The sequence below is a fragment of the Micropterus salmoides genome, unplaced genomic scaffold (genome assembly GCF_014851395.1).
Source record: "Micropterus salmoides isolate LMB-PRFRI ecotype aquatic unplaced genomic scaffold, ASM1485139v1 Ms_hic_scaffold_9, whole genome shotgun sequence".
Lineage (NCBI taxonomy): Eukaryota > Metazoa > Chordata > Actinopteri > Centrarchiformes > Centrarchidae > Micropterus > Micropterus salmoides.
The window spans coordinates 9066308-9091551 of NW_024044681.1; the positions used below are offsets into that span (position 1 = coordinate 9066308).

The 25244-nt window shown below is 40.0% G+C and overlaps 1 protein-coding gene across 2 annotated transcripts in view; it reads left to right on the forward strand.

Annotated features, from left to right (window-relative positions):
• sgcd (sarcoglycan, delta (dystrophin-associated glycoprotein)) overlaps positions 1-25244 on the forward strand; it is a 331965-nt gene that overhangs the window by 145193 nt on the left and 161528 nt on the right. The gene's annotated exons all lie outside the window — the stretch shown is intronic.

Below are 25244 nucleotides of genomic sequence, written 5' to 3' on the forward strand. Positions count from 1 at the left end.
ATATTCAGTATTAAATGATTAATTAGAGGGTGGCACGGTGGTAAAGTGGGTAGCACTGTCACCTCACAGCAAGAAGGTTGTGGATTCAAACCCCGACCTTTCTGTGTGGAGTTTGCATGTTCTCCCCGTGTCAGCGTGGGTTCTCTCTGGGTGCTCCGGCTTCCTCCCACCGTCCAAAGACATGCAGGCTAGTTGAACTGATGTCTCTAAAACTGTCCTTAGTTTGACTGGTTGTTTGTCTGTGCCCTGCGATGGACTGCCTTTCACCCAATGTAAGCTGGGATTGGCTCCAGCCCCCTGCCACCCTGTACGCAGGATAAGCGGTTGACGATGGATGGATGGAGGATTAATTAACTGTTTAATTTAATTAACTGTTAGACTGGAATAGCATGTACATTTAAAAAATTCATTATCAGTTTGGTTAAAAGACAGTTTAATTTAAAGACTTAAAGTCCAACCCACACAGAGGCAGGAGAAGTAGAGGTCTTCATAGGTCTCTGACTGACTAACAGACTTGTGAAAAAACAGTTGAAACAAATGTGCATAAACAAATTTTCAAAAATCCCGATCTGATAGAGACCCAAGGTGCGCCAGACCCAACCCAAAGTTTGCTTAACCTGAACAGACCCACACAGTCAGAGAACACCAGCACAGGCAGCAACATGATGCTTCCCCAGCCTGGTATCATCAAAAGGCGATTTCTTAAGTCATTTGGTGTGGTATTCCAATCTTTTGCTTTTCGCGTGTCATTTCACGCCGTTTAGACTACATTGCCTTCCATTGTGCTAAAACGGCGTGCCATATTACGCCTATTGTTAGTTAAAATCAGCGTTTTTGGGGTATAAATAGCCATGAAAGTCCAACACTAAGGTGGTGGAGGGATGGTTGGGTGGAGTAAGTTGGTCCCTGACCCAGGAGACCGGCGTTTGGTTCCTGTGTGAAACAAAAATTAAATATTAGGACAACATTCATTTTTGGTTACATTATGTAATTTCCAAGTTGCTAACGTTAGCTACATAGCGTTATCTACGTAACATTAGATATGTGTTATGTACGTGTGCTACTTTAAAGTTTAAGTAGATAGCTATCTAATGATGTAATTTACACTAACCTTAAAGAGGTGGTATTCTGCTTTTTTGCCTTTTCCCCTCTCCTTTATTGAGTTATATACCTTTTTTGTGCATGTAACAGGTTTGCAAAGTGAAAAAGCCCAAAGTCCAGCCCAAAGGGAGTTCCCATCTCCCACAGAAAACTCTGCTCTGAACTTCCTGAAAACAGCTTGTTTGTAGGCCAGCCCTTTCATCCCTGTGACATCATAGGGATGAAAGCAAAACGCGCGTCATATAACGCTCACCAAGTGGCTAGTCCGACAAGCCTGCAAAAACACTAGCTACCCCCCAGGCAGTCAATGGACATAAAGTTGTTACTGTGATGTAGAGACAGAGCTCAGTTAAAACTTTATATTAATAACTCACCACTCTGAAACTCTCGCTCCAGTCTTTGTTGCTAAGCTTTTATAGGAACATGTCCAGCTGAACCGAAGCACTGTGTACTAGCTTTTCAGGACCTGCCCTACTCTGCTTCTGATAGGCTAGTAGTCCTTAACTAGGAACTGTGCATGTGCAACTCCCAGCAAAGATATTGTAGAGGTAAGATGAAGTGTTCAACATACAGGGTGAAAAGAGGAGCTGCAGCAATGTGCACTATGACCAAAATATTTACTATGTAAACCTGTTCTGGTACAACCCTCAAAAAAGATTTTGAACCAGAAAATGAGCTAAATACCACCTCGTTAACCATCATTGATTATGCATGTCATTGATTATATATGTATGTCATTGATTAACCCTACAGCTGCACAGATAGGGTTAATCTCCTTTGTGTTGCTTAGGTCTATAGGGACTGAACAGTATGTTTTCCAAAGGGTTCACACTTTTTCCTGCGACTGTATATTATCTCTTGAACATGTGATACCATAAGAGTCTTAATTAGTAGTTGCCAGGAGGGTCCGGTCTGGCTTTGAATGAATTCTTTGAGCTTCTTGAGGAAGATGTGCGTGAATCTATTTGTGTGTAATTTGTTTTGACATTTATGACACAAAAACATTTACATGTAAGGAGTGACTGAACCTGGTGTAGTGTAACTCAACATGTCACTAGTCTTTTATCTCAGTAGGTTTTGTGTCATCCCAGGACACAAGACATATGCCAGATAGCAGGCCACAAATGTCTGTTTTGCTAAAACAAAAAGAAAGATGATCACAGATTGCCACAGAAAGCTTTGCAAACAGCACCGACGAGACAACAAAACTGTGGAGTGCAAGCAGCGAGCTGTATGTCTGTGGAGCTGTTAAACTCGGGTGGCCATGACAGCTATCCTGCTGCTGCTGAGAGGAGGCCGCCTTAACATGAGCAGTAATACTCTCAGACTCTATGAGAGGCCATCAACATTACTTCACACAAGATACTGCCGAACAGGAAAATCTCTTCCCTGTGTTTGTCCACTTCTATATTGGCCATCTATTTTTGTTATGTTAAAACAAGAAGAGGAGATGTTGCTGCTGTGTGGGTAATCATCTGCTCTGATCTGTCAAGAATGTGTTAGTGGTTAATTAATTGCTATTGATCATTCAAATATCTGCTGACAAACAGACTACCGCAACAACTCCAGCTAAATGTTTGATATAAATAGAAAATGATAAAAAAAAAAAGCAAAAAAAAAAAGCATTACATGTGTAGTTTTTCAGGATTCTGGTCTACTGAGTGAATGGTTTACAGCAGCACATTGTCTTGGTCTTGGCTACAGAATGATTTCATTGATTTCCCTTCTTTTGTCCCGAATCCTTTACAATAATGTTCAAGGCCAGGTGTTTTTAGTTTTGTTTTTTTTTCATTTTCAACCTGTTTCTACACTTTCTTGTGGCGAGTCAGCATGACAGTTTGCCAGCCAGGTTTCTCTGCTGACTTATAAGAATATTGTTATGTCATTGTTGGGGCCTGGTCACACCAGCTTTTACAGCAGCACATTTCAGTCTAAAATTAAAGGTGCAGTAAGCGATTCTGGAGAAATCCAACACCAATTATGATTGTATTTGGATGGATTGTTGTGGGTTAGAGAAATGTGGCTTTAGTTGCTGCTGTGAAGCTAATATGAAGCTAACATGCAGAAATGACAGGACTGTGCCAGAGCCAGCACACCAGCTCCAATCTGATACTCATCACTCTCCTGCTGCTATTAATAGTTAACATCACAACAACCGCATGTCTTGGTGAATTAGGAAGTAAACTGAATGTCTGTGGGCAAGTCATTTAAAGTTACCTGACTTGGCTGGAACGTCTGGAATAGTGTTGTGTGGCTCGGTCCGAGCCACTTTGCTTGCTTCCCTTTTCCAGACCCAGGGCAAATGTTTTTTTCAGCCCACATAGAACGGACAGCTAGCAGACTTTTAACCAAAGATGTGTTTTGGATTAGAATTGCTTACTCCACCTGTAAGTCATTTAGATTTTTTTTTCAAGTGGACACACTGAGCTTTTGCGCACAGTTCAACCACCTCGTTCTCACTCCCCAACTCAAGACCCATCGGCGTCAGTTTGTACCGCACTGGGTATCTCTATAGCGTTGTAGTTCAGCGCAGTGGGGAGGCCCTGTAGCATCAGTAAACGGCACGGTAAAGGTAGGTATATGATATTTAACAGAAAAGTAGTAAGGAGATGAAAATGGTTGGGGTGGATGGAGGGCAAGAACCCGGACTTTGAATCAGGAGAGCAGTGTTTGTGTCCCGTGAAACAAAAATCAACATTAAGTATTTTTATATAAGTTATGTGAGTAAAGTTAACCTAACCAAATTGCAACGTTTCACAACTTTAATAACATTCCCTTATTGTCGTCAAGCGGTGCTAACTTGAGCACGGAGCCCTAAATGTGTCAACTTTGGTGAACTCAGTGATTAGTGCTGCTGAAAGTGCATTTTCATCAACACATTGTACTCAGACTTTTTAATGGAAAAAACTATAATAAAATAACAATTCAATTCTACTTATTACTGTTAAATTCTCTGACAACTAGCAGTGCTGTTTGGCAGCCATCACTCCCAAAAGCACATGACTGCGCCCCTTCTGAACGCTGTGATGAATACTGACTGGCTCAGCCTCTGGGCACAGATTTGAATCCAAGCATATGTAAAGCACCTTTAGTAGGGTGAAACATGGGCCAAGTTTCAAAAAAATCAAGAAAGAATATTGTTGTTGGATCTCCTCTCCAAAGTAAAAGCTGAATTGTTCTTTTGCTCGTTCATTGCTTATATTTTGTGGTGCTGCACTATTGCTCCAGAGCAAGATGAGTAGAGCATTACAAGAGACTCTGTGAAAAACGTGACAGAGGTCGATAAAGAATAGGAATGTGCCTCCAGACTCTGCAAAAAGAAACAAAACATGGTACAACTTTAAATAATTCCTGACATACATGGTGTTTTGAATAACACTCAAAGATGCACAAAGCAGATAAAAAGACAGATAAACAGAAAGAGTACAGGTTTCCTGTGAAACATACTAGCTGGAATGGTAAAATTTATTGCCTTTGGCAGGCTCTAGTAGCTCTTTTTCTTTTTCTTTCTTACTCTTCTTTTCTCTCACTTCATCTTTTCATCTCCCCACCCCTACCTGATTCCTTCCCTACACACACAGAAACACAATATGCTTAACATTTGGAGACTCACCAGCCTGCATGTATTCACTCAAGGCCAGCTGCCTACACTGTAGACATTTTTACATCTTAAATGACATACTGTCTCTTAAAATCTAAAAATGTCTTCAAAATGCCTTTTTTTCATGCTCTCACTATATAGGAAGCTTAGACACTAGAGACTTAAAAGTAAGCTGGTGCTGAATTTAAATTATACATCTTCTAAATTTTGTTTTGTTTTGTGCTTGTTCGCTGCTAAACTAAAGCTGAAAGGAAGGTGAATATTGGCCTCATCAGGTGCATATACCAAAAACTTCAGGTTGTAGTAGTGTTCTTCTACCGACTAGTGACCATTAAAATTAATTTAGCTTTAAGTTGTTTGAGTATATTTCATCTCATTGAATATGTAAACCCTTTAATCAGACTGTGGGATGCTCTTTCAAAAATAACTGCCACCCAACATTGATCTCAATACATGTGTTGACATATATATTTTAAAGGATTTTCTGGAAAGCCATGAGAAAGTTGCACTACATTGATTTTTTAAATTGCCAAATATACAGGTAATTGAAATTAACAAACTTTGTATAACCAAGGGAATTTCACCGGCAGTAGAATTAGTCTGGTGGCGATTCCTGATGTATCCATCCAATTGCCCACTGCTATCATTCACACCCACAGGAGTTGTGTTCTGCGCTCAGTATTAACACCATCCTCCAGACTTGCCTGCGGCAGCTGCACTCTGAGAGAAGGGAGAAACAGCAGCTGAATTATTAAATGAATCAAGGTCCCAGGCTATATATTTATATGATATTGGTAATGAGGCCGCTGGAGATCATGCCTTCAGTTGTACAGAGAAATAAGATCTTTATAAGCTGTGTGTGTGTGTTAGATCTTTACACTGAACCTGTGCACAGATGATGACTTTACTAACCGCACTAAGCTCTACTTCCTTTCTTCCCCCAGGACCTCCTGTTTGATCACTGCATTTATTGTCTGTAATATCTCTAGATGGTCAAATGGAGCATGTCTTAAAAGTTAATCGAATTGTTTGTTGGTCTGTAAGGACATTGGTATAACATGTAAACGTACAGTAGCTTATAACACACACCTCATCGACAGATTTCCTCCTTTATCATGGAACTGTAGATGTTCAAACTTCACTGGTTCCGAGCACCTGTAGTACTTCTCATCCATGTTGACTTGCTGTTTCCAAGGTCAACAAAGAACTTTACAATGTTTTCCTTGCAAAATATAACAATTTTTGGATTATTGCTCTGCAGCTTCAGTCGTAGGCATCTCTGCAAAAGCACACAACAGAACAAACACACAGTCAATAATAGATACAACAACTCACGATCATTCAGTTATCTACATGATAATAGTCTTGGGGACCAATTTGGAGCGCCAGGCGGGTACTATGTACATTTTTTACGTAAAACACAGAGACAGCTAAAGAGATTAAAACCCACAGCTGAAAGAAAAGGAAAGACAACAAGGATCCTAAGGCACCCTGCAAGCAGTTCAGCAGTGGCATCAAAGAAAACCTGTAAAATCACTGCGTTCAGTATGGTCTTTCTTTACATGTGATCATCAAGCATGAAGTTTGTGTGTGTTGTCTTTGAAATCTTTATTAGCCTTTCCTCCTGCTGCAACATCAACACATTAAAGAAAAATAGCAAGTTGGCCTTTTATTGTACTTTTCAATAATAATAATTTCCACAGTGTGCTCCAATATTTCCATATGTTGTACTTTACGTGCCATTTATTTTAATTTTTTTACTGTCTATCGCCAGGGGTCTTTTTTTTTCAGTTTTTAGTTTGTCTTGTCTGTCTCTAAAGCTCATATTTCTGTTCTCCACTACTCTCTCTGTGATCTATTAATGCACTTCCCCTTGCTGTGGATCACAAACTCAGCTGTGGACGGAAACGAGGCACTGCAGTGCTTTACGTTGGTCCTTCCTTCACTCCTCCTCTGGACAATGTGTGAATATGCTGTAGGTACACACTCTCGCTGCAGTGAGGTGGCTTCCCTCTGCACTCCACTGTCTCGCCTTGTCGTCCATAAAAGACCTGCTTCATTTTCGCTGAGAGCTTCATCCCTGATCATTTTTTGCTGACGGGCAGCGGCTCACTTATCAGATCCCACCTCTCCCTAACCCAGGCCCTCATCCCTCCATTCCTGTTACATTATTTAAACTGTGGTTTAAATGGTAAATAACAGAGCCTGTGTCTTGGCTGTGCCCTGGGAAAACTGAATAGTGAAATCTCTGTTGAGCATTTAAGCAAATGTTTGCGCTAAACTGTAGATGAGGAACGCTATTACAGTAATGACGTGCAGGATTAGACTTTGTAAAAAACAAACAAACAACCTCCTCTCAGGCCTTTTTCAAATGGAACTCCACCTCCAAAGCTTCACCTCATCTCTGAGCCTTTCCGCTACTCTGTGACAGACACAAGGATGCTTTAATTGCAACCAACAGGTATTTATTTATGAATGTTTAAGCACTCACTAATTATTACCACCCTCACACGGATTAAAAACAGGTTTATTTATGTTTTTAGACAGATCTTTATCATAAATATATAGTGTCCTGTGGATACAAATTATAGGCTGAAACATAACGCCGTCGCTGAATTGCCAAAAAATGTGTTAAAACTTTATAGCAGAAATAAACCTGTTCACAGCCTGGTACAAAAAATGTGTGTTCTCTATAGATAATTTAAAGTCATCTTAGCACAGAGTTATTGTTAACTTTGATCAAGGGCAACTGGACTTGGTTGAAGATACTGGAAGACGTTTTGTCCCTTATCCAAAGGACTTCTTCAGTTCTGACTGACTGGCAGGGAAACTCAGCTATTTAACCTCAGTGGGGTTGTTGGCCCGGGTCATCGATACCGCTGGTTCGTTAGTGTTCCTTGTTGCTGTGACGACAGTCGTTACAGTCGTTAAGACTACCTGTGGCCAAGACTGAACGACCATCGTTGGTATCTTCACCTGAGGCCAATAGGTTACGTTTGTTGAGTTTCCTGGGAAGTGATGAAGCATTGTAAGTGGGGGATAAGTGGTGGCGTAGACCCCCTCCTCTGTTCAATGACGGCTTCTCAACCAGGGTTGAGAAGCCGTCATTGAAGCCGTCGTTGGATAACTATGTTGGATAACTATGACCTGGATGACTGAGAATCGTCATAGACATCTTAACTTTGATCCAACTTTCTAGTTGCATATGAGGGACCTAATTAAAACAGGAGCCCAATATTTAACAAACAGATAAGGCCTGGTACGGATATATGTAGTTTATTTAAACTTTAACCTTTATAGGTGGATGTAAAAGAATTATATGTTAAATTCTAAACAACTAAGTGAGCTATAAACTATATGTTCAAATTTTGAGCACTCCATGCAGAATTTATTGCGTACTACATAAATTCACTTTGTTTGTCTTTTTAAAGAAATACATCTGTGATTCTTTTTTTTCTTACTAAAAGTCCATGATCTATGTTTTAGGAATTAACTTGCCAGGTCCTCTTCACCACCTGCAAATGAACAGGTCATGTCTTTTTTCACATCAGCGGCTTCTCTGCTAACGAGATGCTCTTCTGATTGGCAGCTGTACTGGAAGAGAGTGGAGTCTGGTTGTCATAGTGTACATTTCTTAATTAGTGCAGATTCTTAACTGAGCCTCTATGATGGATCCAGGAGGGGTTGCTAGGAGATGTAAAACACAACTCCAGAGCTTTTACTAGGATGAAAGGAAAGCATAACTGTATGCCATGAACACAAGAGACAAGAGAATAGTAAAGGCCCTTTCCTCTTTCAACATCACAATGCCCATGTTGAAAATTAAAGCATTGTACAGTATTCATACTCAACACACAAATGCAGAGCCCTACTCCTTCTCTCTTTCTGTATTAGATGCTCTTTCACATACAAATACAACTCACAGCTCAGCTGCTTGATTGCCAGCGCTGACATGTTGCTCAGACTGCATCTGCCAAACGGTGTGGCACATGGAAGTGTCTGACATTCAGTAGTAACAATCCCAACAACACTAATCAAACAGCAGATACAGGGCTTACGTACACACTGTGCTCTGCTTATCAGCATCTGGCAGCCCAGGTCTGTACTCTCTATGTTAAGTTCAATAGACGACAAATTCAATGGCACTTCAGTTCACTCCAGTCCAAGAAAGTTCAGCTTGATTCCATTCGACTCACTTCACTTCAGCTCAATGCAATTGAATACATTTAATGCAATTCTCAGCTTATAAGAAATGAGTCGCGAAATGTATTTTTGTGATTGTGGCCAGCACAGCAGTCTGTGTTTGATGAAAGCAACATGATCTCAAGAGAGGAGGTGTTTTCATCTGTGCCGTAGTCCCTTTGAATTACGTCTGGCCATGAAGAAATGCATGTTAATGACGTGTAAAAGAGGTTTGACATGGAAAGGCTGCAATCCTCTATCATTTCCACATTTGCATTTAAATGAACATCCATTTTGTAATTTTTTATAAATAAAACAGAAACGTTATTCAACCTAACTTAATAAGCTTTAAATCATTTAGGTGCATTTTGCCTGTATCTATAACGCCCCTGCTTTTATCCCTGTATTTCCGGGAATTACACCCTAATTGGAAGACTCGGCACCCCACAATTTGCATCCAGTGTCAACATTCGGTAGTAATGCAGGAAGCAGTGTACCCTGGTGGAAAGTAGGTGGAGGATGGGCGTATAGCACATCTGACTTTCATGAAGGAGTCTGGATTTTGTTCTGTTATAGTTTGGAAAATTATATTGGAGCAAACCACTTTGTGATGGTGGCAGATAAGATGTGGTGTAGCTTCAAACTAAATCTCTTGATGATTCCTCTCTGTGCAACAGCTTCCTCTCAATGAACCATTTGTAGAACAAGGATTTCCATTTTGCTTTGCATATGGAAGCCAAAAAGAGATCCTGAGATTGTGGATTACTCCCCTGACTTTGCTTTTGAAGGGAAGAATTAAGAAGAGGAGTTTTGGGAGCTTTACGGGGCAAATGGAATTCAAAGTACTGCGTGTGTGTGTGTGTGTGTGTGTGTGTGTGTGTGTGTGTGTGTGTGTGTGTGTGTGAGAGAGAGACCACGCTTGTAGGCATTGTGAGCCTCTGTCTATTTGTCTGACCCACAATTGTATGTTAATATGTCTTATAAATGTGCCTGCATGTGAGTGAGTGTGTGTATGTATAGATAAGGACTTTTCGCAGTGTTTCTAATGCCTTTTTTCCATTACTGGTACCAGCTGAACTCACCTCGACTCAACTCTACTCGACTCGGTTTTGGCCCGCCTTCGTCCATTTTCCATTGTAGATAGTACCCAGAGATAGTACCCTCATTGTTGCTGGTCGTCATAGCAACGCCACACACAACTACCACAGCGTAATGTCCCCTCCCCCGCCGCCACTTGCAGAGCTCCTCAACCCCGGAAAACATCTAGGCACATTTTTGGTCCACCTTCACTTTTCATAAAACTATTTAAATTTTAAAAATATTTGAAATCTACACAGTTGATTATCGCCTCAAAACTTCTCACAGGTGGATTTAGTGATGAAATAACATACGAAAACTGTAAAATATCAAACTTTCTGTTGCTTGTCTGGCGCACGCAATGATGATGCACTGTCCAATCAGCAGTCTGCTGTGTTGTCAGGTCACATTTTAGTATCGCCTCAGCTCGCTTGGAACCTTGACTGAGGTGAAAGGAAAAAAAGTACCAGGTAGCAGGTGCAGGTACAACTTTTCCCCGATGGAAAACCAAAAATGGCGAATAGAGTGGAGGCGAGTTGATCTGCTACCATTCAGTGGAAAAGGGGCATAAATGAAATGACGAGTAAAAGATTAGAAGGATTCATTTGCTGAAATATAATCATATCTACAGCAGTTTGTTGATCGTATTTTCTTCAGCTTGCGCTGAAGCTGTATGAGAAGTTTGATGGTACTCTCAGAATCACAGTCTGCACAGTTTGAAGAGCTGTACACAGGAGACAGATTCACCTTCTCCTCTGACTCAGCCTTCCTTTTGTCCTGCTTTCTCATCTATTTATCTGTATTGTTTAGACACATCTCTCATATTTTTATATTTCAAGTTATATAAGGAACTGCAGCAGGTCGTTCTTTTTTGGGTGTTTTTTTGGGAAATGAAAAACATGCTTCATTTAATTCCTCATCTGAATTAAAAAGCTCATCTGAGATGAATAAGAAGGTATCCTGTGCCTCCACTCCACAAACAACATGATCAACAAGTCAGTGGAACTGGTTTCCTGTAGATTTGAGAGAAAACGATCATGAATGTAATGACACTTGTTAAAGCTGAGGTGGGCAAGAGACAAGATTTTGAAAATATCCCACAAAATATATTTTTAACGAGTTTACAGGCAGAGTGCACACAGGCAAGCAACAAGTAGGCCAGCCAATGATTTCATTCGGGCCAAATTAAATGATTGGCTGTACTCATTAAAGTGATGCGAAAGACATAGATTCGTGTTTTTTGTTTGTTTTTTAAGAATTTCAACAAAAGTACTTTTGAAATAAATTGCCTACCCAACCTTTAACCTCGTCAGCCGATAGGGTTATATATCATCAGTTGTCAATAGCCAGTTTTTCATGTTCCCCTATTACCACAGTAGGTGTGAATGTGAGCGGGAATGGTTGTCAGCCTCTATGTGTAAGCCTTGTGATTGACTAGCGACCTGTCCACCTCTTGTTAAATGTCAGCTGGGATCAGCTCCAACACCCCACGACCCTTTAAACGATAAGTGGAAAGAGCTGATGGATGGATGAAATAAAGTGGATGAAAGATTGATAGAAGCCTCACATTTGTTCTCTTTTCAGAATCAGCTTTATTGCCAGGTATGTACGAGGAATTTGACTCTGGATTGTACATTGCTCGCGATGTGCTTACTTATACAATAATACAATAATAAAATCAGACACAATCTACAGTATAGAGAACACACAACACTGTAAACAAAAAAAGTATAGACAGGTTGAGACAATAATGCAATGAGCAGAGTGCAAAAGATGCAGGTTTAAGTAAATTAAATAAATTATTATTACCATTATTATTATTATCATTATTATCATCATTATCATCATTATTATGTATATGTCGGAGGTGGATGAAATATACAGGTACGCATACCTGCATACATGTGCATAGTGCAAAGGATGTTGGAGTAAATTATTATTATTATTGGATTTGGTATACAGTATATACAATATGAAAATATAACAATATGAACAGTATGAAAAGCTCTGAAATAGAGAATGATGAATAAATAATAAGTGGGAACCAGTAAACATGTGGCTGATTAGAGACAGATGGTGCGGTGGTTAGCACCGTCGTCTCACAGCAAGAAGGTCGTGGGTTCAAACCCTGGTTGCCCCGGCCTTTCTGTGTGGAGTTTGCATGTTCTCCCTGCGTCTGTGTGGGTTCGCTCCGGCTTCCTCCCACCATCAAAAGACATGTAGGCTAGGTTGATTGGTTACCCGAAATTGAGTGTGAGCGAGAGTGGTTGTTCGTCAATGTGTGGCCCTGCGATGGACTGGCGACCTGTCCAGGGTGTACCCTGCCTTGCGCCCGATGTCAGCTGGGATTGGCTCCCGTGACCCTGTACGCAGGATAAGCGGTTGACGATGGATGGATGTATGCTCTCACATGCATCTGACGGAATGGACAGGTTTTAATTTGAATCAATACTGCTGTTCACACAGCATCATCATCACTGACAGCTGTATAGTTGCACAACTGTAATTGTTGCATCTATTAAATCCTGTGCATTGCATTGGTAATTTTTTTTGTTCCACTGTGACATTTCTAAGGACACTATATAGTGGAAAAATGTATATACAAAGAATGAGGACACCCAAATAAAATGGCGGACAGTAAATGTAATGCACTAGGGAGTGATTTCAGACACAGCCAATAATTCATACCATCTATCTTTAGTCGTGTATGCTTTACAGTAAATAGCAGCATGAAATGGCTTTCATGACAAAAAGTCAGCTGTGGTGCTGTTACCATAACAAGAATACCTGAATAAATAGCCAGCCCAGGATAAGTCTGTGCCAACTCAGTTCACAGGGATGTGTCAACATCTATTTACAGATATGTATGGGACAGCAGGCTCCTGCAAGTATGCATAATTTAACAATAATAACAAAAATAAAACCGTTTTATAACAGATGCAAATACTTCCGTGCATACAGACTTTGACTCTTAAATCTATGGGTTTTTTTCTGCACCTGTCAGAAGAGTTTGCTCAACATTTGCATCATTCATTTCCATTGTAAAAACTGCATCTTTGACATTCACTTTGGAGAATTGATTGACATCTTCCCAGCTCTGCTTTGAACACTCATCATGTAACTGTAACACCTCTGGTTTAACCCCTACTTGTTAAACATGTCTTGTCAGACCTTATCTCCCTCTGACATTTTCCATAACCCCAACCTGTACTGTGTGCTGTGGAAAATAATAAATGTACCTTTGAGAAATCAGAACAATAAATGTTCCTGCAGCAGCTTAACAAACGTTTACAGTTGGCACTAGTCTGGCCCTTTACTGCTGTGTTGTGGCACAGTGTGTCTTGAAACAAGGATAGAGGTACATAATCTAGCTGAGGGCAAAATGTTTAGAAAGAGAGGCTAGACAGTCAAGGAAGCTAACAGCTGATTTTTCATGCTCCTGTTTGTGTTCTTTTTGCAGCATTCAGTGTCTAATTCAGGGTCTCATTCCATTTGCTCCACAAAATCAATGAAACATTACATCCAATGTTTTTCTTCTACCTAATCTCACAGCTTTCAGTTAACTTTTATTTATATAGTGCCGATTCATAACAGAAGTTATCTCATTGCATTTTTCATAGAGCAGGTCTAGACCATACTCTTTGCAATATTATTTACAAAGACTCAACAATTTCCACCATGAGCAAGCACTTGGCAACAATGGCAAGGAAAAACTCCCTTTTAACAGGCAGAAACCTCGAGAAGAACTAGACTATGGGTGGGCAGCCAACTGCCTCAACCAACCTAACGCAATATCCACAGAGAGATCTAGAACAATAGTATTGGTGGTATACAGATATCAATGAAAATTATTAATTTTACTACTACTAATAATATATTAATGATAGCAATATTAATGATAATAATAATACGACACAGAAATTGAAGGGCAGAGAAAATGATAAGAAAATACAAAGTTTGTTCTAATTTTGTGCTTTTTCTTAATTTTTTGTGCTTTTTCTTGAATTTTTTCATTTCCCATGTCCCTCCACCCTTTTTAGACAAACTGTGACCATTGTCAGTGTCACTTTCCTCATCTGAAGGTTCTTAGGAGTCATGATTTCATTCAGAGAGAGTCCTTGTGACATTCTGGTTGATGCAGATGACTGCATTCTCTTTGAAAGTGCTCTCGTTCATGGTTGCCCTTGGTGGAACTCACTTGATATGCCATGCGCTGCAGATCCATAAAAGCTTCCTCTCCCGCTTTTGCTCCTAAGTTAAGTTTTTCTAGATATTGTAACCCTTATGTCCCTTCAAGATGAATAAGAAAGGTACAGCAGAGTTTTATCACATGCACAATCAGCTGCCAGAGTAAAAGTTAATATATATTTTCAGTTAGCATGCTTCTGCAATTATTTGCCTCATAAATGACATTGCCAAGTATGACCTCAAAGATTTTGATCAACTGATATTAAGCAGCGATTAGCGCAGAGCTGCTGGCAGTTTTCCTGTGATGCTACGATGATCGTGTGCGCGTGGAGGGAAAAATTACTGGAGGAAATCTGTGATAGCGAAGAGATTAACCACTTCACCAGCTTGTCTCACTGCAGGGCAAACTCAACATATTTTACTGCACATATACAGCCAGTGCAGGAGTCCTACTTTTTACTGCTTAATTACTTTGCCTTTAGCATAAAGAATAATTTTTCAAAAAAAAATATATATATAGAACTTTATTCTCTTTGGGTTAACAATGGGTTATATGTCTATATGTAATATTGAAGTGGTTTATAACATTGACAAATTCAGAGATTATGAATTTTGATGGTGAATTATCACCATCTCTTCTAGTTCATTGTTAGTGTTTTATATCATATTTTCAATACTGTAAGTAAGTAAAACCTTATTTATATAGCACCTTTATTAACACAGGTTATCAAGCATAAACAAAAGGATAAACATAAAAAAATGCTCATACAAGACAAAAACTGGATGTTCAGTGTCAGTGTTTTCCAGCAGCAGCCAGCTGTTTCAGAAAGAGCCCAGATAAACCCAATGTATGCAACCTGTCCCGCACCAAACAATAGACAGACCAAGTAAATCACTACCCAGGAATAAAAAGTCGAACATTTATCAGCTAAATAGGCAGATATGTATCTCAGGAGTTGGTGGAGACCAAACCAAAATGAATGCATTTTGGACCTCTTTTATCAGGTGGAGACAAACACAGTTTCAAATAGATGATAATGTTCCTCGGTGTCTTCTTGATGTGTGTAAGCAGCTGTTTGCTAACATCTTAGTCATAACAACTTCATAAATCGGTAACACGTCAAGGCATGTATTTTTCAGCTAATTGTGAACGTCAAGTTATATTGTACATTCTCCTAACTAGAGCTTTTAGTATAATCAACTTTCTGTATATCATTTATATTTGGAATTGGTGCACTGCAGAACAAACTGAGGTAAATATTTGGAACTATTTTAGAACAACTGCCTCAGCTGCCTCTGTGACTCGATCGAAATGCGTTGATTTGACAGTACCGCTCAGCTCTACTGACAAATCCCCTCTGATGACCAGACAATGAGATGAGGGAATTAACAGCAATCAAGATGTCCCAATCTCAGGGAGTGAGCGCATTTTGGCCCCTTGTGGAAACCACTTTATTGACTTCTTAAGGCCGGGTTGTCAGCTTGTTCCCTGAAGTGCCAAGCAGTCATGTTTTATGCCAAAAATGCCATTTGCTTACAGATCAATATGGCTTTTCAAACACAATATGTTCAGGGATGTGAGGGTGAATGTACTGCTTAGGGATGACAGCTGCTAACAGTTTTTGTTGTGTAGTTAAATATTTCACCTTAAAGTGGCAGTTTATGTTACCATATTTTGTCTGTTTTCACAGTGTGGGAGCCTTTTATTTCATAACCATTATCTCTTCCTCTGTGCTTCTCTCAAGAGGAACAAGAATGCAGTCTGTCATCCAGTAGTGACAGTCACACCCCACAAAGACAGCCTCTTCACTTCTGACTCAATGAACCCACGGCAGTGGTGCCAAGCGGCGCTAAACGCTGCACCATTTTTCATGCCTTCTCCCATCCCATTCTCCTCCAGCTGAGTGTTAGCTCATCAGAGCAGGCCTGTCTGCCGCCTGCCAAAGCCATCATCTACATCACCGCGCTCCAATGGAAACACAATCACTGCTTTCTATGGAAAACCAAACGCCAAGGTATAATAGAAGCAATATGTTTCTGTTCTGTCTCTTTTCAAACATTGTGGGTAGATGGCCAGAGAAGGATGGTGTGTGAGGAAGAGAAAGTTAGTGAATGAAACAGAACAAAACAAACTGATGGTGGAAATGACACGGCTGAAGAGCACCTAAGCACCTTTCTGCAGAGCTTTCAACCACATCTTATAGTCTTCACGCAAATGGACTTTTCTTAGATGTAATTGATTGGAGCAACAAACAAAAAACAATGACACTGGCAAACATGTTCGCAAACACTTGCCTGTTTACTTATTCTAAATTAATAGGACAACATTAACATTCAATCAGAGTTATGTTTGTGTCCACCTGACAAATGTAACTCAATATCTGCTCTCCTTTAAGCACTGTTTTGGCATCTATCAACTCTTGATAAAAATTTAACTTTAGCTGCTAAAGGCTCTACTTTCTTCACAAACTGGTTTTCTAACTTTGTTAGGTGACGAGCAGATAACATTACACGGAGTCATTTGATCCATTGCTAGAATACAAATATTTTGCAAGATATGTGAGCATAGAAAATGCTTTTCTTTACTATTGGCCATTTTGTCTTTACTAGGGTTTTTTTAAGAGTTGAATTGTAGATGTTGAAGGTAATCACATGTCCAGGTCTACATGGACTGCTGTGAAGTGGTTGACTTTCCCAAGAGGTTTATCACCTTTCTGTTTTTCCTGTTTAAACACTGTGGTGACAGAAGATATAGGAGACATCAGGAGGTGAACATGCAGCGCATGTCAAGTAATGTCACAAAAACTCAGTGGTTCCATGTTCTTACAACAAATAGAGGTTGCATATTTACAGAAAAACAACAAAATTCTTGTCTTTTTCTAAATGTGTCATTCTGCAATACGTCATGTCCTTATTAACCATAAGGATACCCTGTAAAGACTTACTGTCTGTCATGCTCACAGGCTCTGCCCACAAACAGAACAAAATGCCACCATCCTTGTTAGCATCACTTTCACCTGTTGCTCATATCTTAATTATTTGTGAAGCAAATGTTGCACTGTACCTCACACCCACTCTCACGTTTAATCAGCCAGATTCCTACCTCTTGGCCACCCTGCTACCAAATTACCTATACCCCCTCTGTAGCTTCATTTGTGTTGAGCAGGAACAGCTTCTCTTACAAGCTAACCAGATGGCTGGAGCCTGGCAGTGGAACAGTGATCATTAACCTGCTGGGCTTGTCTCTATGTGCACCTTGTCTCTTTTAATTCACATCTCCCCTCTTGACTCCCAAATGTCAAAACTTCCCTAGACTCTCAAACTTTGAGCCCATGGAGTCCAGGAGAGTTGACAATTAGTCAGTTCATGAGGCCTGTCTATTTGAGTACATTAATTAAATGTATATTGGACTATAATGGGGATTAAACCTGAGTTCACCAGTAACAGAGCTCTTTCTAAGGCTGCTTTTAGACCAACTTTAGCATTGCATGAAAAGATAGAGCCTCCTTATTCATTTAAATGAGGCCAGTCAAGCAGCACAGTGGCGGGCACTTGCATAAAAACGTAGGTTCATGGGACAAAAATTTGAACCAGGAAAAACTTTTGCCCCAACACAACATGATCTATCAAAACATTGTGTTGGCCAACCAAATACATGCAAGCACTTATTCCTAAAAGGTGTATTTTCTACTGTGTATGATAATGGCGACGGAAGTTGCCATGTAACAATTCCCGCTTTGATTATTATAAACCATTGGGCATAGTTTTGGCATCTGTTAATCCTTTAATGACATTCATCTGGTGCACCAACTGGACTTACTGGATTGTATTTCAGTGACTCAGAAGCAGTGGTACCAGAAGCTCCAGTCCTTTGATTTGTTTTAACACAGGACTGTATTTAGTCTGAATGCCTACCAAGTCCAAGTCAAGTCTGAAGCATATCAGAGCAAGTATCAGACATCTCAAGTCCTTGAGGGCAAAGCCAAGCCAAGTCTCAAGTCTTCAGAAAATTGTGAGTCAAAATGAAAGTCTTTCAAGCATCTGAATGCTTCCTTGCATTTTACAGGGTCAAAACTTGACACTGAATGTTTCTACTTTCAAGTCCCAAGTCAAGTTAAGCATACATTTTTATGACTTATGACTCGATCCCATGTTCCATGTATCAGGACTATAGTTCTGGTAACAATCAATTAATGACAACAGTAAAGACGGTCAGAGCCACAGTGACCTCACCAATGGAGCTGTTACAGGGGTGCCACCAGATGGCTCCAATCCTGACTTAAAGTTTGCAGCAGCATAGTTTATTTGGTAACTGAAACTGAGGACATTGCTCCAGTCCAAAGTTTCAGAAACAGGCATGTAGATGGTTGCTTTCTTTCGCTGTCACAAAACTCAAGCATATTACTTAAACAGCTCTGATTCTGCAGCAGTGAAATGTCTATATGCTCATTGTAGCTTTGCTGCTAATGAGAATTTAATGGTAAACAGTCCCTATTTAAGTTAAATTCACATTTGGTACAGCTGAATGTGGCCCAAACTCAGTTTTTAAATGTAGTCCCCAGCTTACTGTATTGTTTACAAATTCTCCAACTGCACATAACAAACGTTGTCATATATTTTAATGATAGAGTTGACTCCAGCCCGCCTTGACCCATTAAAAGACCCTGCTTACTTTATGTCACCGTGGATTAGTATGGGTACGACTGCTCCCTGGGAAGTTCATGACATAAACCCTATTATGATTACTTACTGAGCATTTCTGCTTAAATTGCACTTCCAGCAGAAAGGCCATTGTTACTTATTAAAAATGCATGTGAAGAAACTGATGCAATCCTGTAAAATGCAAGACAGTGGAGCGGATGGTTTCACACAGCAGTGTTTTGCGAAAATGGATAAGAGTGATTTCTGTTGAACTGTGATGCTGCAAAAATCCGCTCAAGACATATAAATGATTTCACCGACAACTTTTGAAAAATCAGTGTTAGAGTAAGTTGAAGGTGAATGACATGTTAGGAATACAACTAAAGTATACAACCTTAGCATCAGATGTTGGTGACTGTCAGTTTAAATGATTGATAGTGATTTCAGATTGCCCTGAGTAATTTCAGTGAGTTGGCTTCCTCTGATGGAAAAAGACGTGCCTCCTGGCAAGAAAGATGAGGACATGGAGAACAAAGCACACCACCTTGGAACCTGAGAAGAGGAAAAATATATTCATATTCTCCTAGTAAAAAAGCAACATTCATAAATTAATAAATACAACTACTTAGCGGCCTCTGTTTCCTGTAACAGGTGCATGTAGCAACAGCCATACTGATAAAAAGGGTTCAATACCACTGCATTAAGTGAATAAACTTTATTAACATTTCACTTGCTAGTGCTTTACAGAAAGAGAGAATACATTGTATGATTCGATAAAACACTGACAATGGCAATATTGTGACATTTTCTTCATTATTCACTGCCCCTGCCTCCAGGTAAGCCGTTACCACCAATCAGGACTTTGTTTTCGAGCAAGGTGACTTTCAAAATGACTAATTAACAGGGAAATGAACTTGAGCCGCTGAGAAGAAAATTATATAGCTGAATTGAACAGCTCCTTCAAGTGCTGAAGTGTAAGAGCTGTGTCAGCAGCACTGAGGAAGTTGGGAAATTAAAGAAGTATTGAGTGAAGGGCGGGTGAGCGAGAAGCCGGTAAACAGCTTTGATTCGGCAACACTACATGTTGCCGATCATGGACTAGAGCGAGAGTTTCAGAGTGGTGAGTTATTAATCTGTAACAAAAGTATCTTTCATCCATAAAGTTTTAACTGAGCTCTGTCTCTACATCACAGTAACAACTTTATGTCCACTGACTGCCTGGAGGGTAGCTAGTGTTTGGAAGGGAGAGGAGAGCTGTGTGCTGCAGCTCACTGTTTTTCCACCGGTGTTTTTGAGGGCGTGTCGGAGTAGCTACTTGGCGAGCGTTATATGAGGCACATTTAGCTTTCATCCCTTTGACGTCACAGGGATGAAAGGGAAACGGCTGGACTACAAACGAGCTGTTTTCAGGCAGTTCAGAGCAGAGTTTTCTGTGGGAGATGGGACAACACAGTCTCACTCCCTACTCGTCAAATGTCTGACGCATGGTCAAGGCCCTTTGTCGTCGCTTTTTAAAGACTTGGGTAGCCCTTTTGCATCAATTATTGACGTTTAGGGATCCACAGTCAAGTTAGCAACGCTTAGCAACAATAAATATGCAATATCCGGTTACACTTTCAAGATAAAACGTAACGTTCCGATACATTGCCATGTTGAAACGCGCATAATTAAAGTCATGAAACGTTGCAGTTTCGTTAGGTTTAGGCACAGAAAGTACTTGGTTGGGTTTAGGCAACAAAACTACTTGGTTAAGGTTAGGAAAAGATCATGGTTTGGGTTAAAATAGCTAAGACTTAAGTTAACTAACGTTAATGTCAATTTACCTCACTCGCCTAAATAAAAACATTTAATGTTTTGTTTCGCACGGGACACAAACCCTGTTCTCCTGCTTCAAGGTCCGGGTTCTGGCCCTCTATCCACCCCAATCACCTCCTTACTTCGTCTTTTCTCTTAAAAATCATACTTGCCTTTACCATCAAAAACGGACACAACAGGGCTTCCCTCAATACGTCGAACTAAGACGTCAAAGGGATCCCTAGTGCGTCACAAACTGACGATTATGGCTCTTGACCAAGCGTTCATATGTGACGACTTGGGAGTGAGACTGGGTTGGATGGGAACACCCTTTGGGCAGGACTTATAGGTATATAACTCAATAAAGGAGAGGGAAAAAGCCAAAAAGCATAATATGACCTCTTTCAAAACAGAATTGACAGACTATTCAATAAAACCTCATTATGTTCGCCATTTAAGGACAGAATGTTGCACAAAACATCTCACCCCTTTATTTATAAAAACAAATCTGTTTAGAATCTTGAAATATATGGAGTGGGGAATATCTGGTAATGATTTTCATCCTAAGTGGAAATATGGATTTACTTTTGAAATAAACAACCTATTTGGCATCATACTCAAATAAGACTGAACAGTAAAACTAAAGCCAACATCTGATTCTTTCGATATTGCAATGAGTGTTGAGGAGGAAATGAGGCAAACATGACCCTCTTGATGGATTTGGGTTCATTGTTTTATCACAACAGTGTCTGAACTGCTTCCATCTGATTTTAGGTAGAAAGAACAATCAGGCTCACACCTGGAGGAGGAAGACAAAGAGTAAACAAGAGAGAGTGGAATTTGATTCTAGTTGGAGTTGGAAATAAATAGCCATATTTATTCATGATGGCATTTGTGACACAATTCATATTCAGCCAAGGTTGCCCGCATTTGGACCAGCTCTAACACCCAGTCACCGGGCCAGTCTGGGCCCATAATTGGCTGTTTTCATGCACAGAGTGAAGCAGGCTGGGAATGATCCAGACATTCAGGCTGAGAGGGGCAGGATGGGGATTTATCTGCCTTAGGTATGATTCACACAAGAACACAATAAAAACAACATTCAAGCAAACAACATTATGTATCACTATAGGATTGATGTACACAGACATACCTGGAGGGACAGACAGATGAACGATGGGCAAACTAAAAAGAGAGTGGCATGTAATGTCCGACATCCCCTCCCATCAAAGCTCACACAGTAACAAACGCAGTGAGAGGTTGTTCTCTCATCTGTACAGACATTACACACAAACAGAAAAAAACCCTGCAAAACATGCAGACTGGTTTATTTGTTATTCAGACTTTTCTCAGAGGCAGGGATAATCTCACTGAATGAACTAAATATCGAAAAGGCAGAGCCTATGAAGACCTCAGATTGAATCACGCTGAAAGATGTGGGGGTTGGGGGGAAACTGTAGCTGTCAACTTGACTTTGATTGATAAAGGGAAAGGCTGATAGAAAATGAGGACAGACCTGCATGACTGTGTTAAATGTTGCATAACCTCTCAGTTCTATGCTCAGCTATCTTGGCCAGCACCAGTCCTTGAAGTGGCCCAATACTCCCCCGCACTTATTCATTTTTTTCTCTTTTGTGTACCATGACTTTTTCTTGCACATCAGCACTTCTCACAAGCTGCTGGTACTCCATATCAGGTTCTCTGGAAGATTCATGGCAAAGCCAAATGCATTTCCCAGGGGGCGTTATGCTCACCTGTTCCCGCTCTCTGTCGGCTGCTAGTCTAACTAACATCACATAAACCTTACAAAGTCTGGCTCCAAAAAGGCAGAAAGAGAACATGAACAGAGTCAGATGATGACACAACAGTGCTTTGAAAGTAAAATCCTTCCCTACCAGGCACTGACACTAAAGTTGAGAGAAGAGAAAGTATCCAGGGATTTTGCCAGGAATACAAGGAGCTATCTTCTTGGGTGCCTTTTGTTGAAACATGTTCAACTTTTCAAAGTCAGTGCACTCATCATCGTAACTTTTTGTCTATCGACCAATCACAACCTGTCTAGGGTGGGGCATTAAACAGTTAGAACTCTTGTTTTGCATGAAGGGTCGATTATTAACAAGTTAGTACTTAGCATCAACAAACTAACTACCAATGTAGACTTTTTCTTGCACAAGGATTTAATGAAAGGAAAAAAAACTGCAAAATGTTGGTTGTGTATTTGTTAAACTGCTGTATTGTACTAATAGACTAATTTCTACTAGTTCAGAGTTACTCATCCAGGTTGTGGATGGCGCACTTCCAGTGGACAGATCTATATTTGGCCAGTCAGGCTGTGAGTGCTATTCTGCCAATAGGTGCTGCTTTTAGACAGCTTCCCCTTGTTCTATTTACATCTATTTTACTAAAGTTATTGTTGTTATATAAATATGTGTGTGAATGAGTGTGTGTGTGCGTGCACGTTTGGAGGGTGGTTATGCACGCCAACACTTTTCTACACTTCAAGTACTGGCCAGTTCTCCTCTGTAAAGAGACATAGGGCCCTATTTAAACGATCTACAATGCGTGGTCTAAAGTGCATTAAGGTGTGTCCGTCTCCACCTTTGCGATTTAAAAGGTGCAAAGTAAGGCGCAAGTGGTTGTATTCAGTCCCTTAATAAATCATAGGTGTGTTTTGGAGATAAGTGTGGCACAAACTCGCTGCAGAGAGAGAGAGCGAATGATTTTGCTGTAAACCGCTTTGGCAAAATTGTTTAACCTAAACATAAAAATTATTGATCATAAAGCCAAATGTTACTCTACAGTTGTGTGTTCATTAATGAAGTGTATGAGCTACACTGTAGACTGAAGTCTCTGTTAACAATAGCAGACATGCAGATATATACGCTCGTCTCCCCTATGAAGCGTCTGTATCCTGACTGTGCTGCAGTAATTTAAACAATGATGAACTGGTCATGAGACACATCTCTGTCTTCCAGATGATTTCTTCATTGTGTTGTATTAATGTATGAATGTTTTCTTTAACACTCCTGTTGATTTTAATTATCCAATCCTGTTGTCTGGACATTTTAAATAGTCAGTTATGCTGCTGTGCCTACTATGTAAATGCTCAAACCATCTCTCTTAATCGGCATCATAAATGCCATGTTCTTGAATAAATAAATATTTTATAGATGTTTTTAAAGAAAAGCCACCACTATCTTGTGCTGAGTGAATTAAGATGGGATAGGTTAAAGTTGCATGAAAATACAGAAACATTTTAATATGTTGTTTTATGCTGCATTCATATTGTACAAACTGTAAATGTGAGCGACTTATATTTTCAAGTGCAATAACTCCTGTCTCCTCCATCGTCGCCTCTTAACTCTCTAAACTCTAAAATCTTCTGCCTCGCCTCCTCTGCATATTTTCCTACACTACATCTTCATAATGAGACAGAGCCTAGCTGTGTTCCTCCTCTCTTTACCAGAAGCCTATTAGGGATTTTCCCTTTTATTTATTGATTAATACATCATCAAGTGGAGCTCCAGCCGCAGCCCAGGGAACAACAGTGAGGTTCCCCTGGTGTCTGAAGCCTTCGTCCCGGCTGCCCACTTAAGATTCAGGACTTGCCTCGCCTGTTAGACAATGATTGCCATTATTCTTTTATTTTTTTTCTCTGGGCAGTCCTGCCAGTGAGAAAGTGGCTGTACTTTCATTGCGGCTTCTATAGGAGTTAAAGGGAAAAGCAAAAACTCAGATTCAGAAGTGCTGAAATTACTAGACTTAGAAACATTTTGGTGAATTTTGGGCGCGTACATATCTGCAACTTAACCCTTTTTTATGGGTGTATAAAAGGATTTTAACCTCTTTTAATAATAAAGCACCTTGCTTTTTTTTTTATCAAAGGCGCAGCGCTGTGAAACTGCTGGATGTAACATCAAAGCATGAAGTATTCCCCTAACCTACAAAATCAGTCTCACCACAAACAAGCAGGCAGAGAGAATGGGATCAGTGTGGCTGTGAAGAGAGGGAGGAAGAGAGGAGGAGGCAAGAGGAGAGAAAAGAAAAGAAAGTAAAGCTTTGTAGGAGAAGCTTTGTGAGGCTTTTTCCTCCCTCCCTGTCAGGCCACAGAACACTGAAGTGGGGGAGAAGAATTTGCATTCTCTAAATCTTTTCCTCTCTTTCCCTCCTCTCCTGAGCTCACATGCTGACTGTCATGCACGTGCTTTCACACATCCATGCTCTCTCGCTTGTTCATAGTTCAATTTACTAAAGCTTTACCGCCATGATGTTTCCATCAAAATCCTTTTGCTAAACAGGGTGACAGCAAAATGTACATGAATACATACAGCAAAAATGCAACAGAACCACAAAAATGAAAATAAAGTTGATCAAATACCATAACCTTCATGAAGGCAAGATATGTGTAATAATAATAATGGGCTGGAGTAATATTCTGAGAAAAAACATAAAATTTCCAAGATTAAAGTTGTACATTTCAGAGAAAAAAACCTTGGATATTCTCTGTTATTGAAGTAATATAAGATACGAAACAAAAAATATGACATATATGTATGTGTGTATATGAGACTTATTTGAGACTTAAAGATTGAACTTGACTTAAAACTTAAAAGCAAGCAAGTAATATGAAGGGATAGACTTTTTACAGGCTGCAGTGAAC